Raw genomic sequence first — 19,192 nt, 5'->3', positions numbered from 1 at the left:
TGTGAGAGTAAACAACTGGCAGATGCTTATACGTTATAATTATATTTTATAAAAACTATCAAAGTGATGAAAAAGAACCATAGCTCGCGACGTGTGAGTTCCCACACTTTATTAATCCCGTATTCGAGAATGTGAGCGCTTAGCGACTTGCAACAAACTTTACACATAATTTCAAAACTTTACGAAATTTATTCTCGCTACAAAATGATGAAAGAAAAAATGTTAATCGTTCACCATTTTTCCGCTGTTCATACAGTAAAGGTATTGCGTGAGGTAAGAAGTTATAATTTATTACTTCTTTATTCCTGACTGTATTCGTGACACATTTTACAAACAGTATGCTGACATACAACTAAATATTAGTGCAAAATTATATCATTGTATGACATACTTCAGAAGATATGCGTCATAAACAATGAGATGTGTCAAAAACTGCCGCATCATGCATGACGTCTAAATTTATTACTTCTTCGGTACTCGCTCAAAGCACAATAAATTTCGTAGACGTGTCCACACATGCCGCTGACGTGCTTAAAACAATATATCACTGTATGACCTATGGTTCAGTAGATGTGCTGTCGTCAACAGTGAAATGCGTGAAAACCACCGCATAGCACAAGTTTAAATTTATTACTTCGTTGCACCTCAATCTATTTGCAACACATTTTGCAGACATCATCCTCATACTGCGCTGAATGCGTTTACAAAATTATATCGTTGTACGCCGCACAGTTCGGGAGTCACACAATGTGATCAAAAGTATCCGGACACCCCCAAAAACAAACGTTTTTTCTATCAAGTGCATTGTGCTGCCACCTACTGCCAGGTACTGCGTATCGGCGATCTCCGTAGTCATCAGACATCATGAGAGAGCAGAACGGGGAGCTCCGCGAAACCCACGAACATGGACAGGTGATTGTGTGTCACTTGTGTCATACATCTATACGCGAGATTTACACACTCCTAAACATCCCTAGGTCCACTGTTTCTGATTTGATAGTGGAGTGGAAACGTGAAGGGACACGTACAACACAAAAGCATACAGGCCGATCTTGTCTGTTGACTGACAGAGACCGCCGACAGTTGAAAAGGTCGTAATGTGTAATAGACACACATCTATCCAGATCATCACACAGGAATTCCAAACTGCATCAGGATCCACTGCAAGTACTACAACAGTTAGGCGGGAGGTGAGAAAACTTGGATTTCATTATCGAGCGGCTGCTCATAAGCCACACATCACGCCGATAAATGCCAAACGATGCCTCGCTTGGTGTAAGGAGCATAAACATTGGGCGATTGAACAGTGGAAAAACGTTGTATGGAAAGACGGATCACGGTACACAATGTGACGATCCGATGGCAGGGTGTGGGTATGGCGAATGCCCGGTGAACGTCATCTGCCAGCGAGTGTAGTACCAACAATAAAATTCGGAGGCGATGGTGTTATTGTGTGGTTGCGTTTTTCATGGAGGGGGCTTGCACCCCTTGTTGTTTTGCGTGGCACTATCGCATCATAGGCCCAAAGTAAAGTTTTAAGCACCTTCTTGCTTCCCACCGTTGAAGAGCAATTCGGTGATGGCGATTGCATCTTTCAACACGATCGAGCACCTGTTCATAATGCCTGGCCCGTGGCGGAGTGTTTACACGACAATAACATCCCTGTAATGGACTGGCCTGGACAGAGTCCTGACCTGAATCCTGTAGAACACTTTTGGGATGTTTTGGGACGCCGCCTTCGTGCCAGGCCTCACCGATCGACATCGATACCATTCCTCAGTGCAGCACGCCGTGAAGAATGGGCTGTCATTCCCCAAGAAACGTTCCAGCACCTGATTGAACGTATATCTGCGAGAGTGAAAGCAGTCATCAAGGCTAAGGTTGGACCAACACCATATTGAGTTCCAGCATTACCGATGGAGGGTGCCACGAACTTGTAAGTCATTTTCAGCCAGGTGTCCAGAAACTTTTGATCACATTGTGTAGATAGGTATATATACAGGGTTGTCAGAATGAATCTGAATAGATTGTAGGGGTGGTGCATGGTAGCTTGTTCTGAGAAATAATTTTAAAAAAATTCTTGCATTGCGCCGTTTCCGAGTGAATTAGCATTGAAGTTAGGCCGTTGAGCGCACAATTTCAAACGGCTCCCAGAGACGGTCTCGCCAAAGATTTTCCTCGTCTGGTTTCTCAAAACGAAACAAGATAGGGACACAAAAGTCATAACAACTGACACTAATTGTATCTGGCGGGCCACTTGAATCTCCTCACAAAATGGCGTGATTACCTATTTTCAGTGATAATTATCTAAGAAAGGCAGCACGCAATGTATGATTTCTTTTCTTAATAGTTTTTTCCTACCACAGCATACTCTGTGACACCCTTGTAAACTTTTCGGACTGTTTCTAACCACCCCGTATGTCTCACAAGGACTTGACCAACATGCTTTTGGCCTCTTATATATATCCAAACTTTAACAGCAAAACATCTTTCCTCCGCTCCCTAATGAATATGGGCCACCGGTACATCTATATTAACACATCTTTAAGTGTTGGAGATGTTAAGGGGAACCGCAACAGAAACTGTCAAGAGGGTTTACCTGTTACAATTTCGACAATGCAGTGGACTGTTTTTCCAATGGATATCTATGCGGGTGTACAATAATTCACAGAGTTCCAGTCGTAAACGCAACGCTCTGGTAATGTGGCTGACATTCCTCTTGGTAGGAAAATTAAATTCCTCAAGTTATTTATTCTGCTGCTGCTTCACACTGAAATTCCTTCAAAGATATCTACAATTTTCTGTCTTAACGCCGTTATACGCAAACATTCCAGAACCCCCGCTTACCCTTCTGCACCCATCATCGCACAACTGCCGTACCTTTCAGTCGTGAATCCACTATTGTCTTTCGTAGTGACTCGTAGATGGTTCCTTAGTGTTTTGGTACAATGCGCTCTAACGAGACTTTTGGTGCACAGTCCATTCTGTGCAGAACAGCAGTTATTTGCGTGCAAGCATCTTCTCAATTGCCCGTCATGTGTCTAACAGGTCACGGTAAATGGTAGCGAACTGCTATGACAACGCAGCGAGCACTCGAATAATACAGTGCAGTGATACATTGCTAGGCTTTCATAATTGTTAACAAGGTTTGCTTGTCAAATGTGACTAAGTGGCAAATTAAACCAAGAAAGGTGACAGAGTCGTCAACAACACGGACTTGCATTTGACGCAAATGGAAATACGAGGGTCCTCCAAAAGAAATGCACACTATTTTTTTTCATCCATCTTTTATTCTACATGTTTGAAAGTTTTACAGTGTGTAGATACATCCTTTAGGAACAATATTTTCATTTCTCCGCATAATTTCCATCCCTCTCAACTGCCTTTCGCCGTCTTGGAACCAGCGCCTGTATACCCGCACGGTAAAATTCTGGACCAACCTGTTGGAGCCACTGTTTTGCAGCGGGCACAAGGGAGTCATCATCTTCAAACCTTGTTCCACGAAGAGAGTCTTTCAGTTTCCCAAAGAGATGATAGTCACATGGAGCCAGGTCAGGACTGTAAGGCGGGTGTTGTCCATCCGAGTTTTGTGATCGCTTTCATGTGACCGTGTATTGTCGTGCAACAGCAAAACATCCTGCTTTTGTCGATGTAGTCGAACACGACACAGTCGAGCTTGAAGTTTCTTCAGTGTCGTCACATATGCATCAGAATTTATAGTGGTTCCATTTGGCATGATGTCCACAAGCAAGAGTCCTTTGGAATGGAAAAACACAGTAGCCATAATTTTTCTAGCAGAAGTGTGGTTTTGAATTTTTTTTCTTCGGTGAATTTGCATGATGCCACTCCACTGATTGCCTCTTCGTCTCTGGTGAAAAATGATGGAGCCATGTTTCATGACCTGTCACAATTCTTGTAAGAAATTCATCTCCACCATTCTCGCACTGTTCCAAAAGTTCGCTGCATTCTGAAAACACTTCCTTCCCCTATCCAAACGTAGTGTGACAATTCGTTCACTGTGATGCGTCTGTCAGCAGTCATCCGTTAACTCTCTGCACATTGTCTGGAGTGTGTGCACTACGATGCCTGTCGCTGCGAGGACAATCCTCAATATTGCTGTGCCCGCTTTCATCAAGTAACCTGCTTGCCCATCAACAAACTGTACTGCGATCGAGCCCGCATCTCGTGGTCGTGCGGTAGCGTTCTCGCTTCCCACGCCCGGGTTCCCGGGTTCGATTCCCGGCGGGGTCAGGGATTTTCTCTGCCTCGTGATGGCTGGGTGTTGTGTGATGTCCTTAGGTTAGTTAGGTTTAAGTAGTTCTAAGTTCTAGGGGACTGATGACCATAGCTGTTAAGTCCCATAGTGCTCAGAGCCATTTGAACCACTTTTTTTACTGCGATCGACAGCAGCATCTCCATACACATTTTTCAACCTCTTCTGGATGTTTCCCACTGTCTCATTTTCACAGCACAGGAATTCTATGACAGCACGTTGCTTCTGACGAACGTCAAGTGTAGCAGCCATCTTGAAGACATGCTGTGACGGCGCCACTCTCGGGAACAGGTTGAACTTAGTTTGAAAACAAGCGGGAAGGATGTATCTACACACCGTAAAACTTTCACACATGCAGAATGAAAACTGTATTTTTACAAAAATAGTGTGCACTTCTTTTGGACTGACCCCCGTAAAAGGAACAGAAGCGAATGCTGGAAGGGTTCCTTTAACAATGCTACGACCTCTCTTTTGTGCCAGGCGAGCTGCGCTGCATTTCTAATAACGTCATAGAAACACATTCAATCTTCCTTTACATCTCTTCTGCAGTTCACAAAACGCTCACGCGAGTACTGTGCAAATCGTTTAAATTTATTTAATGAGAACGAGATTCCCGAGTTATAGTTTTCATCGCTGAGCGATGTCCAGCTTATTATTGCCCTTGACGAACTTTTGATAGCTCTAGTATCCCTTCTTAAAGAAAGTTACGATGCATTTCGAGCCTCTTGTCGAAAAGATGCAACGGGGCAGAGAGAGCGAATATACAAGTCTCAAATCGGTCGTACTACAATATCAGCAGCTTTTTAAAATCTCAACTTCCAGCTATACGACCCATAGGGCTGTATTGTTGTTAAACTTGGAGTGCTCCGAAGAAAGACTCAAATAATCCCCTCGTTTCGAGTGGAAAATCTTAAGGAAGACCTATGATCGGGTACAAGATGAGATCACTGGGATCGAGAAGTCGGTATTCGTGTGGGCTAGATGAGATCTACAAAAGCCCAAATATTATAAGCTTGATGGGAACCAAATGACGCGTGGGCATGGCGTGTCCCTCGGATCGACCACATCGACGGCTTTTAAAATTGATGGATAGATAATATTTGTGAAGACTGCTGGCAGAAAGCAGAAAACAGAAGCTAGTAGAAGAGGAGAATTTTATCCGTGTATGGTCCTCTGGGCCTGATCGTGTTCAGTATTGTTGTAAGTAAGGAAGGAAGAAAATAAGCAAGCAAGATAGTAAGTGAGAACAAGAAACATGAATGAAAAAGGCTCTAAGGTAGCTACCATTCGTCACATGAAGGTTTCCTCATAGTAACTGGAGATTTTAATGCCACATAATATTATTCCATATATTCAGGTCGTGAAAATAACATACAGTTTTGAAATTCGGAGAGACACACATTGTGTAAAGCAAAATTCATCTCGCGCACCATTCTGAGTGCAACACAACATAGTGGTATGCCGTCATGGTTGATAATACACTCCCAGAGAAAAATATAACATCGTTAGGAAGACTGTTCATTGGCAACGTGGTATAGCATGTGCATACACAAGGCTGTAGTTTTAGTGATTCATTTGTCACAATAATCGGTGATGAGATGGCGCTCAGTAGTCCTGCCTGTGCACCCAATTTTTGCTCTGCAGGAAGTAACTGCGCTGAGTTTAGAGCTTAACAGTGCTTGCAACATACTTCCAGGGTACAACCATGCCCCGCTGATGAGTACGTACTCTTGTTGAACAATTTCCACCACCTGAACGGCGTCGCATTGTGAGACTGTGGGAAGAAGGCCACACGCATCGAGTGATTGCTGCACATGTGGGCAGTAGTGTATCAGTGGTGTGTCGCTGTTTTCATCATTGATCTGTGGCACATTCCCATACGTGTAGACCATGATCTGGACGTCACGCATTTTGCGAGTGACAGTGGTCGGCCGAATATCATCCATGGATGAAATCCGGGCACGTGTTGCACCTGCCGTGTCATCAGAGAATATTGTGAGCCGTCTGCTTACAGGAGGATTAATATCACGTGTCCTGGCCAGGCTACCACTGACACCACGACACTGCCAGGCATGGCATGAAAGTGTTGACAAGGGAGTGAAATGGCATTCTGTTGTAAGAGTAGGTTATGCCTACATGCGAGTGATGGAACTGCACGTGTATGGCGTAGACCTGGTGGGCTGCCTGTTCCACAATCTGTTCGTCCACGAAACACAGGTCCCAACCCAGGCTCTATGGTGTGTGGCTGGGGGGGGGGGGGGAGGGGGGGGGGGGTACATCTGTCACAACTCGCGGTCACATTTGCCCTCTACTCTGCACGTGCTGTTATTCTAGCCATACTACTATTTTTTCGACAGGAAGGTGATGTGCTTATTCAGTAGGACAGTGCACGTCCACATACGACTGCCACGACACAACGTGTCCTGTAGGGTCTCTCCCTCACCAACTGAACACATACGAGACATGATGAAGTGGGAACTTCCTCGTTCTCTGGGGCCTATAAGAATCAGTGCCAAATTGTAGCAAAAGGCGCACGATTCTTGGGACTGTCTATTGCAGGATGTCATTCGGCACCTTAATGATGGTTTGCAAGCGGAAATACACTGACTATTGAAGCTATTTTTTGTGCTCTGTTTACTACGACATTTTTCATTTGGTCTGAACTTGTTATCATATAGTTCTACCATTATGAACTATCTGTCACTTTACTTGTCAATAAACTAACCCAGTCCTTGAGAGTGTTGTATTGTTCTCCCACAGTAATTCCCAGAGATCCCATCGTAAGCGAAACACTCGGATAGTAGGGTTGACATTCCTCTTAATCAGAAAATTAATCGTCAAGAAATTTATTCTGCTGCTGCTTCACACTGATATTCCTCTACAGGTTTAGACAATTTTCTGTGTCATCGCTGTTGTTCAGAAACATTCCAGAATCGCCGCTTATCCTTCCGCACCCATCGCCGTACGACTGCAGCTCCTTCTAATCCTGAATCCACTATTTTCTGTCGGAGAGACTCGTACGTTGCTCCTTAGTGTCTGGTAAAATGCAGTCTAACGAGATTTTTGGCGTACACTCAGTTCTGTGTAAAACTGAAACTATTGTGTAAAACAATACTAGCACACTTTATGCAGACAAATAAATGCCCATTGCCTGTCCCTTACTTTGAAAGTACCACAGCCTCATTGTGCGAATGTCAATGAATAGATCTGATTACCACACTTTATATAGACGAATAAATTCCCTTTGGTGGTCAGTTGCTTTTAAAGTACTACAGCCTCACTGTGCGAATGTCAATGAATAAATGTGCATAATTTCTGCGAAATTATAGAGAATATTTTTAAGTGATGTCACGTGACGATTTCATACCGAAACAAATGTAATGTGCTGCAGTTTGTTGGCTATTATTTTAAGTGGAAAATATTCGTCAAAAATCTATAAATACGAGATACTTACTGCTAAATATTATTTAACAAGTGAACCTAAACTTTGATACAAGCTGATTATAATGAAGTTAACTGCTCAACTTTATACTTGAGAAATTGTCCTTAAAAGCACTGCAAATTTGACACGTTCCTGAAAACAAATTGGGGTTTCTGATGAAGAATTGGTAGATAAAATTCGTGGTAAAAGGTCATTACGATTCGCATCATTTTTAAGAAAGTTGGCCTGTGATACAAGCACGTACCAAGTATCCAGAACGGCGTTTCTAGTGTGAAGCCGTGCAGCACTTAATGGGTTCTGGTTTTGTTAACTTCAGACTTGAAAGTCTCGAGAAAGGACGTTTTAAACTCGTGTTTGCAAAAGTTGAAGTATAATACGAAGCAATTTCAGCGTAATTTCGGGACTGTAGACTAAATATTGCAACAATCTACACTCCTGGAAATGGAAAAAAGAACACATTGACACCGGTGTGTCAGACCCACCATACTTGCTCCGGACACTGCGAGAGGGCTGTACAAGCAATGATCACACGCACGGCACAGCGGACACACCAGGAACCGCGGTGTTGGCCGTCGAATGGCGCTAGCTGCGCAGCATTTGTGCACCGCCGCCGTCAGTGTCAGCCAGTTTGCCGTGGCATACGGAGCTCCATCGCAGCCTTTACCACTGGTAGCATGCCGCGACAGCGTGGACGTGAACCGTATGTGCAGTTGACGGACTTTGAGCGAGGGCGTATAGTGGGCATGCGGGAGGCCGGGTGCACGTACCGCCGAATTGCTCAACACGTGGGGCGTGAGGTCTCCACAGTACATCGATGTTGTCGCCAGTGGTCGGCGGAAGGTGCACGTGCCCGTCGACCTGGGACCGGACCGCAGCGACGCACGGATGCACGCCAAAACCGTAGGATCCTACGCAGTGCCGTAGGGGACCGCACCGCCACTTCCCAGCAAATTAGGGACACTGTTGCTCCTGGGGTATCGGCGAGGACCATTCGCAACCGTCTCCATGAAGCTGGGCTACGGTCCCGCACACCGTTAGGCCGTCTTCCGCTCACGCCCCAACATCGTGCAGCCCGCCTCCAGTGGTGTCGCGACAGGCGTGAATGGAGGGACGAATGGAGACGTGTCGTCTTCAGCGATGAGTCGCTTCTGCCTTGGTGCCAATGATGGTCGTATGCGTGTTTGGCGCCGTGCAGGTGAGCGCCACAATCAGGACTGCATACGACCGAGGCACACAGGGCCAACACCCGGCATCATGGTGTGGGGAGCGATCTCCTACACTGGCCGTACACCACTGGTGATCGTCGAGGGGACACTGAATAGTGCACGGTACATCCAAACCGTCATCGAACCCATCGTTCTACCATTCCTAGACCGGCAAGGGAACTTGCTGTTCCAACAGGACAATGCACGTCCGCATGTATCCCGTGCCACCCAACGTGCTCTAGAAGGTGTAAGTCAACTACCCTGGCCAGCAAGATCTCCGGATCTGTCCCCCATTGAGCATGTTTGGGACTGGATGAAGCGTCGTCTCACGCGGTCTGCACGTCCAGCATGAACGCTGGTCCAACTGAGGCGCCAGGTGGAAATGGCATGGCAAGCCGTTCCACAGGACTACATCCAGCATCTCTACGATCGTCTCCATGGGAGAATAGCAGCCTGCATTGCTGCGAAAGGTGGATATACACTGTACTAGTGACGACATTGTGCATGCTCTGTTGCCTGTGTCTACGTGCCTGTGGTTCTGTCAGTGTGATCATGTGATGTATCTGACCCCAGGAATGTGTCAATAAAGTTTCCCCTTCCCGGGACAATGAATTCACGGTGTTCTTATTTCAATTTCCAGGAGTGTATATCATACATGCACGAAATGAGCAAGATAATTTGTGACCTGGTTTCAAATTCGTTTTCGTCGTTTTCGTCTAGAGAATGGCTGTACGGACATTCCATCGCCCAATCACTGTTTTGACACTTCAGGAAAATAATTATGGCGGGAAATTTCAAGATGCTGTAGCCTCATGAGTTAATCTCATTATTTTTACACTATACTCATTTTCATACTTAATGTTAATGTCAAATACTATACTGCCTTGGCAGTAAATTTCATCTCTTTCTGTTTTCGTACCCCAGTAATGATTACCTCAGATTCCTATACTACTTCATCACTAGTATTTTTCATGCCTCTATGTTTCTGTCAAATACTGTGCTGCCTAATCATCAGTCAATTTCATCTCCGTCTTTGCAATATATTACAAAGTCAGAAAAATTCAAATAAAAAATGCTCTAGATATAAAAATTTTTATAAAAAAAGATTACACTTTAAAGAAAATTAGATGCACATTTGGTTGACTGTGCACACTGCTATACACTCTAGTTACGAAATTTAGCCTGGTGATAAATCTACAAAAGGAGACAGGGCATGTGCCTTTATAATATTCCCGTCAGTGGTTTTGAAGACGTGATTTGGTTTCTGCCACGGGCTTGTAAGTCATTTTCAGCCAGGTGTCCGGATACTTTTAATCACATAGTGTATGACTTCGTAAACATTAAGCCCAAGGCCAGAGTCTGCGTATAGTACGGGCCTGGACGCACAGCCATAAATCAATATTATATTTATGTATTGGACTAGTAGAATATAAATCTTAGAATCTCTTACTTGAAAATCGGAACACTTACCCATCCGATTGAGCCATTTTGGGGCAACGGGACAGAAATAGAAAAGTCGGGACGTTCCCGGTTAATTTTGATAGCTGAAAATATTATAAAATTTGTAGTAAATGGACAACAATGGATCACAATACCTTGATTAGTATTTCTACAACTGTACATGACATGTATTTTAAAATACAGGTACTCGCAGTCGTGTGAGAACTAGCTTCCCGCTGCGAAAATACAGGTGCGTACGCCTCGATGGTTACCATAAACCAAAATACCATCACGTACTCGTAGTCTCTCTCTCTCTCTCTCTCTCTCTCTCTCTCTCTCTCTCTCTGCATGTATCTGTGTGTGAGTGTGTGCGTGTGTGTGTGTGTGTGTGTGTGTGTGTGTGTGTGTGTGTGTGTGTGTGTGTGTGTGTGTAGCTCCTCGACCGAACAGCAGCGCCTTCGGTCAAGAATACCATCATAACGACCGGGACAGCGGTGTGCTGACTCCACGCCCCTCCTATCCGCATCCTCCTCTGAGGATGACACGGCGGTCGGATGGTCCCGGTAGGCCACTCGTGGCCTGAAGACGGAGTGCAACACACTTAGGGGATCAGTTGAGATATATAGGTTCTGAAGTGTTGTCATCGGCAGAATGAACTAAAATGATGTCGACGTCTTTCTGTCGGTTCTACGGAGTGGAGACAACAACATTAACATCACCGAGATAGTGGTAATACCGGAAAGTTGCTGCAGAGGGGGTTCGTGTTGATTTGTGTTTACTCTCGCAAACTAATTACACAAACAGTTGGGTGCAGATAGTGTAGTGAGCAGGTAGTGCAATGCAACAACAACGTGACTCACCCGAAGCTATGGCACGGAGTGCCATAGGACGGCTGGAAGCGGGACAGTCACAGAAGGAGGTGGCTGCAGCTATTGGAGCGCACAAGAAGGCAAGGCTGAGGTCTTCCACAGGTAAGCAAGTGATGACCGTTATCTCCGGTTAACAGATCGTCGAGACAGGAGGCTGAATGCAACTCACCTGCAACGCATCCTCCAGGCAGCAACAGGACGATCAATATCAACACAAAACAGTCTGAAATCGCCTTCGGGAAAGTGGCCTCTGCGCACGGAGGCCTATGGTGTGCGTCCCATTAAACCTACGACACCGTTTAGCTCGCAGAAACTGGGAGGAGTAATTTATGATTGGAGTCGTAACGAGTGGCGCCCGGTGCTGTTCACAGGTGAGTCGAGATCTTGTGTTCAGCCGGACAATCGTCTCTCATCTGGAGAGAACGTGGAACTCTGAACAATCCTGCTTACGTGCAGGAAACATCACCATATCATGCTGGTGGACGAGTGGTGTGGGCAGGAGTCAGTATTGGCGGACGTGCGGACCTCTATGCCGTTCAGAATGGAGCTTTGACTGCTCAGAGGTGTAGAGACGAGATGCTTCGACCTTTTTATGGGCCCTACGCTGGTGCCGTAGGAGGTGGATTCCTTCTGGTGGACTATAACGCTAGTCTACGCAGAGCTGCACTGATGAACACCATGCTTGAGGCTGAGGGAATTTACGAATGGTGTGGCCGGCTTGTTAACCGGACTGAAACCCGACTAAGCACGTCTGGGATGCACTTGGCAAAAGCACTACAGCCAGACCATCACCTCCCACAACGGTTGCACATCTGGATATCGCAATCATAGAAGAACGGCCAAATATCCCTCAAGATCTGATTGATAACCTCATAATGTCCAAGCCACGCAGGTGTGCAACTGTACTGGCCCTCCGAGGTGATCACACACCGTTAGAGGGCAACGAGAATAACTGTTCACTATTATGGTACCCGGATGGTGCCTCGCTCTACGTAAACCTCAAGTAAAGAGGTGAGACAGAAAAATATCGCACTGTATCACAAATAAATCACAACTGTAACAGATATGTGAATAAAATACGTTACCGTAAGTCTATTGTGTATGATATCTCATCTCATCCCCTAACTGTTTTGGGCAGTGTGTTATTACTATTAGCGGTTATAGGAGAAGAAGCTGCGTGCATGAAAGCAATTGCAGTTCCAAAATCAGCTCGTCCTAGATCTACTCGTTCCTAGCACTAATTCGTAGCTGCGACATGCAAAATGCTTTACGTCGGAGCTGGCTGGTTGACTCCCAACAGGTGCGCTTGCCATTTCTATGTGTTGTGTGTGTGTGTGGGGGGGGGGGGACTTGTCATGGTTGCTGACTGCAGCGCTGAGCATTAGTGTGGGGAGACTGGTTTATAGTATTATTATTATACTTATTATTATTTTTAAAATTATTATTGCAATGTAGTGCAATAATTCCTTCGCATACTGCATTATAGGTGTTTGCAAAGATTAGATTACATTAGATTAGATTAGATTTACTTTCATTCCAATTGATCCGTAGTGAGGAGGTCCACCAGGATGTAGAAAATGTCAGAAAAACAATAATACATGACAAATATTTACAACTAAAACAAATAAGCTAATCTACCATTCCACAGGTCCCAAGTGGAATGATCGTCATTTTTTAATGAACACTGTGTGAAAGAGTCATTTTACAAATACTAATGTACTGAATTTAAAATAAAAAAAGTTTTATTAATTTATTTATAAGGTAATAAACGTGTAATACAACTACTATAATACTTATTTACGATGAACACGTTACTGAACTGAAATTGTGCAGAAGTTATATTGAACTTCAACAAATCAGTTCATTTTACTGAGAAATTCATCGATGGAGTGAAAGGAGTTGGCCACCAATAAAACCTTTAGGCTTCTCTTAAACTGAATTTCATTGGTTCTTAAGCCTTTTATGGCTGCTGGCAAGTTATTGAAAATGTGTGTTCCTGAATAATGCATACCTTTTTGTACAAGAGTAAGTAACTTTAAATCCTTGTGAAGATTATTCTTATTTCTAGTATTGATTCCATGAACTGAAGCTGTTGATTTGAAAAAGTGATATATTTTAATGACAAATTTGATTAAGGAATAAATATATTGGGAAGCAGTAGTTAGTATCCCTAGTTCCCTAAACAGGCTTCTGTAGGATGTTATTGATTTCACACCACATATAACTCTTACTGCACGTTTTTGTGCCTGGAAAACTTTAGCTTTCTCTTGATGAATTACCCCCAAAAATAATCCCATATGACATTATGGAATGAAAGTAAGAATAGTATGCCAGCTTTTTTTTTATGTCCCCTATGTCTGACACAAATCGCATTGCAAATAGATATTTGTTAAGACGCTTCAGCAGTTCTGTGGTGTGCTCTTCCTAGTTGAATTCATTATCAAGCTTTAATCCCAATAATTTAACACTGTCCTCTTCTTATGTCTGCTTGTCATCGTATGTTAGGCATATACTCGTGGGACACCCCTTACAAGTTTCGATCTGCGTGTAGTGTGTTTTTTCAAAGTTTAGTGACAAAGAATAGGCTAGGAACCAGTGATTAATGTCCAAAAATATTTTATTAGCCGATCTTTCTAAGACTGCACTTGATTTGCTATTTATTGCAATGTTTGTATCATTGGCAAACAAAACGAATTTGGCATCTGGTAATGTTACTGATGAAAAGTCATTGATATACCTTCTGAGACCCAACATGTTATTAGTTCCCAGCTGCATGATGCCTGATAGCTTAATACATGTCTCTTTCCTAATAACACCCTTTGTTTCTTGCCAGAGATATAAGATTTGAAACATTCTGCAGAATTGCCTGTTACACCATAATATTCTTATTTATTTGAAAGGATATTGTGATTTACACAGTCAAATTCCTTTGACAGATCACAAAATATACCAGTTGCCTGCAATTTTTTGTCTAATGAATTAAGCACATTTTCACTGTACGTATAGATAGCCTTCTCAATATCAGAACCCTTAATTAAACCGAACTGCGACTTTGACAGTAGGTCATTTGAGATAAGATGGTTATAAAGCCGATTGTACATCACTTTTTCTAAAATTTTTGAGAATGCTGGCAAAAGTGAAATTGGACTAAAATTTGATGCTACTTCTTAAACAGTGGCTCAACTTCAGCATATTTCAACCATTCTGGTAATATTCCACTGTTAAACGACTGGGTACACAGATAGCTTAATATGTTACTTAACTCACAATCACATTCTTTAACTAACTTTGTTGATATTTCATCATACCCACTAGATATTTTTTATTTTAAAGTTTTTATGATGGACATTATTTCTGGTGGGGTAGTGAGGGACAGTTTCATATTATGCAAGATACTTGAAATGTCTGGTTTGAGGTATTCTATAGCATCGTCTACAGAACCTGACAACCCCATCATTTCAGTAACAGTTATAAAGTGTTTGTTAAAAAGTTCTGCAACACTATACACATCTGTCACCAATGTATTATTTACTCTTAATGCTATTTGTCCCTCATTATGTCTGGTTCTACCAGTCTCCTCCTTCACTATATCCCATATTGTCTTTATTTGTTATCTTTTCCTTGTAATATATTTGCTTTGACGTCTGTGTTACAGTCTTTAATATTTTGCAGTATTTCTTGTAATGTGCTATAACATCAACATCAGAACTGTTTCGGGTTGACAGATACAGTTTTCTTTTTGTTTTACAAGATACCCCTATTCCTTGAGTAATCCATGGCTTCTTTGTAGACTTTGCTCTAACCTTGGTTAGTTTCGGGGGAAAACAGTTTTCAAATAAGGTAAGCATAAAAATGAAAAATCTGGCATACTATGCTTACTTTCATTCCATAATATCATACGGGATTATTTTTTGGGGTAATTCATCAAGCCAAGCAAACGTTTTCTGTGCACAAAAACGTGGACTAAGAGCTATATGTGGTGTGAACTCAAGAACATCCTACAGAAGCCTGTTTAGGGAACTAGGGATACTAACTACTACTTCCCAATATATTTATTCCTTAATGAAATTTGTCATCAAAAATATATCACTTTTTCAAACCAAGAGCTCAATTCATGGAATCAAACTAGAAATAAAAATAATCTTCACAAGGATTTAAAGTCACTTACTCTTGTACAAAAAGGTGTGCATTATTCAGAAACACACATTTTCAATAACTTGCCAACAGCCATAAAAAGCCTAACAACCAATGAAATTCAGTTTAAGAGAAGCCTAAAGGATTTATTGGTGGCCAACTCCTTCTACTCTATTGATGAATTTCTATGTAGAACCAACTGATTTGTGTGTGTCTGTGTGTGTGTGTTTGTAGTACAATATAACTTCTGCACCCTTTCAGTGTGGTAATGTGTTCATTGCAAATAAGTATTATGGTAGTTCTAGTACATGTTTACTACCTTATAAATAAAAAATCTTTTTTTTTAATTCAGTGCATTAGTATTTGTAAAATGATTCTTTATATAGTGTTCATTAAAAAAGTGGTGATCATTCCACATGGGCCGGTGGAATGGTACATTAGCTTATTTGTTTGAGTTGTAAATATTTGTCATGTATTATTGTTCTTCTGACATGTTCTACAGCCTGGAGGACCTCCTCACTACGGATCAATTGGAATGAAAGTAAATCTAATCTAATCTAATCTACTGCAACTTTCTAGATGCACCAGTAGACATGTGGTTATTGACTGACTAAAACGTCTAAAATTTTGGTTGGAGTCATTTTCGTGACCATGAGCTCCATAGAAGTTTAACGTAACACTTATTACGTGAGGGGGGGGGGGGGGCAGGTTACACCGTTGTATTTTTTGCTTGCACCGTTGTATTTTTTGTCCTCACTATATTGTATTATGCTTGAGGTAAGTGATGAAATTGGCATTTGGAGTAGTATATCTCGCAAAAGGTCTCTGTTCATAACAACACGTAAAACCGCTGGTCTTCAGCGGACCAATCAAGGGATGAAGTGAGCAGTCGCTGATAGGAGGCGTGTAATATGGTCCTAAGAGTCGCGGTAACGGCTCGTTCGAAATTACGAAAGATGTCGTGTGCATAGACGGCAAGCCTAGATCGGCATGTGACTAGAGGTGTAAGGAGGGTGTAGTTCACGCACGAAGTGATTATGTTACATTTTGGTGGTGTTTCTCTTATCATACTTTGGGCCGACTCATTTATGTTGTCATGAACACAAATCGGCATTTTTTTTCAACATTTTCTGTGGCCAAATGCTGACGCTTATGTTTCTTCACGATGATTATGCAGACACTTCCGCCAACCAGGATGAGAACCACCAAGTGCACAGGGCTGCACAGATACGTTCCTGACCTGACGAACACACAGTCGTCTTGTCGCTCCCCTGCTGCCCGCTAAATTACCCGAACTTAATCCCACAGCAAACGTCTGGGACAATTTGCTATTTGCAGCAGCGTGTGAATCGTTACAGTCAACATAACCACTACTTTGTAGCTTTAATGGGGGTGAGCAGCTTGAGCTGGATATGACGTACCTGAAGTAATTTGAAGATTCTCTTGCTTGCTAAATTGCGACCATTTTCCAGTCCGGAGACTGCATTACTGTGATATCCCATCGGCTGACTAGTTTTCTGTTCAGTGCACAAACTCTACTGCCGTCAGTTTACGATGTAAACGTTTATGTTTAGATTCCATCGGACGTCTCACTCTCATCAATCCAGTCGACACCCCTCAACTGGAAACGGATTCAGCGAGGAAAGAAAAATTGAAGCCCACCTTTTCGTTGGGATTGGATACGAATTCGAAGAAAAGGCATAATTCCGACATTTGTTCTCGTGCTGCTCTTGTTACTGACAAATATGATGTGCGCTTTTTCAGGAGTGTACGAAAAGTTTCTCTCAGCGGGCCCAATTACAAGTGGTCGAGTTTCAAATGAAATGCATGCACGTGGCAGAATTTTCGCGTTGTGTCGGGTTTCGTTGTTTTTTATACTTTTCCTTCCTAGTCTGTTTCTATCTGCCTCTCTCCACCGTCTGCGAGCTACACTTCGTAATTCTCTCGAACTACAATGCGAGCCGAGTTTCCGAAAAAACCTCAGAGGAAATAATTCAAGGAACGTTATGAACTTTTCCATTGGAAATTACGAATGCTTCATTAATTTTCTAGACCACCAAAGCAAGCCCTGTGAGTTATTAACAATATTATTATGTAAAGCTCTCTTGTATATTATGAATTCACCTTATGAATGAGTTCCAGTTTTTTATTATGGATATGAATGGCACTAAAATTACTATTACACTAATGAAAAGTACGTGACCAACGCTAAGCTGTAGAATGGAAAGGATTAGCGTTATAAACCGTGAGCTCTTAGATCACCAACTTTGATCTGAAGGGATTTAATTAGTATATTAGATGCGAAACTCGGTATTACACTTGTATCTGATAACTTCTGTGTCTGATAGCTGTTCGTTGCGTGGGTTGTTTGAGACTGAAAGTAGTTGTCAAGTCTCATTAATTATATCTACCTCGAAATTCATAAGAAATCATATGAATAGTAGTATTGAACGCGCAGATATACAACACAGACGCCTCCCTGTAGACGGTTCGCTTCGTTTTGCCAGGCTGTTGCCACTCTTCCGTATCAACTCAGTAGCGAGATAACACAGTCGAACCCGGATAAGCTAGTATTCAAGGGACCGATAATTACTTACCGACTACAGAGATTTATCACTTACCTGGTTTGTTATTGACAGAGGTAGAGAAGATTATTTCTCTGACTTGCGGGGTTGCTTCTTTCACTTTCTAGTTTTCACTCGAAGCAAGTGTAGAAGAGGTTTAAGAAAAGAGAGGGAACAGAATAAGAAAAGTACAGGAATAAATATACGTTTTGTCATGCACTGCCTGACAAAAATGTGAAGCACGCAGAAGACATGGTCAGATGTCTATATAACTTCCTACACGCACAAAACTTCCGCAGGCATGTAAATGATTGCGGTTCTATGTGACATCTAGAGTGGCCGCCAGAGTGCGTTGGTGTTGTTAGTTTTTAGTGTTGTTAGCTCGCATCGTAGAATACACAAATGAAAGTAGGCAGTATCAGTTGTTGATCGATCACTCACTGTAAGGAACACGGAGATTCCGCGAACTCATCTGAGACAGAATGATCAGCAGCTGACAGAGTTGAAACGGGGCCTCATATTGCAGTGGTTCGCAACCTGGGGGTAATTACCCACTGAGGGGTAAAATGAAATTTTCTGAGGGGTAAAAATATAACGATTCGATTCTCTTTCAGGCATGGAACTAAATTATTTTCAAAAGATCAGTACTATTATCACAATTTTGTAAGACTTTAATACTGAATACAAGTTATCCATAAGTACTTTTTCTCATTTAGTAGCATTAATAAAGTGGATGTTACAGGTTCCTCACTTTGTTCACACCCTACATACATATGTTGTGCTTCGCGCCGTACATCGCTGATGATAAAAGTGAGACACATACGTAACAAAGGCTAAATTGTTGTGTTGATAAGGGGCTTCATATTGCCAGGTTCCGTATAAATTTGACTCGATTTTGTAATCACTGAAATAACATCACCTACCCTGTGAACCCGTAAGGTATCATTTTGTTTCCTTCTCTCCTTCTGAGTAATTCACTTTTTTGTCAAGAAGTGTATATCATTAAACATACATCTACCTGAAAAAACAACGGATAAGTTATGCCCAACATTTGAAGACAAACGCAGGAAGTAAGCATATTATATGGACAGGGGTCCGTTACATTAAAATTGTAGGCGAATATGGACTGGAGAGAAGGAATGAAAGAGGAAGCTACCTGGAAGAATTTTGCTCTGAGCATGATTTAATCGTCACTAACACTTGGTTTAAGAATCGTAAAAGAAGGTTGTCTACGTGAAAGAGACCTGGAGAACCCAGAAACTTTC

Source organism: Schistocerca nitens, chromosome 6 (assembly GCF_023898315.1).
Source record: "Schistocerca nitens isolate TAMUIC-IGC-003100 chromosome 6, iqSchNite1.1, whole genome shotgun sequence".
NCBI lineage: Eukaryota > Metazoa > Arthropoda > Insecta > Orthoptera > Acrididae > Schistocerca > Schistocerca nitens.
Note: the sequence above shows the minus strand (reverse complement) of the source record.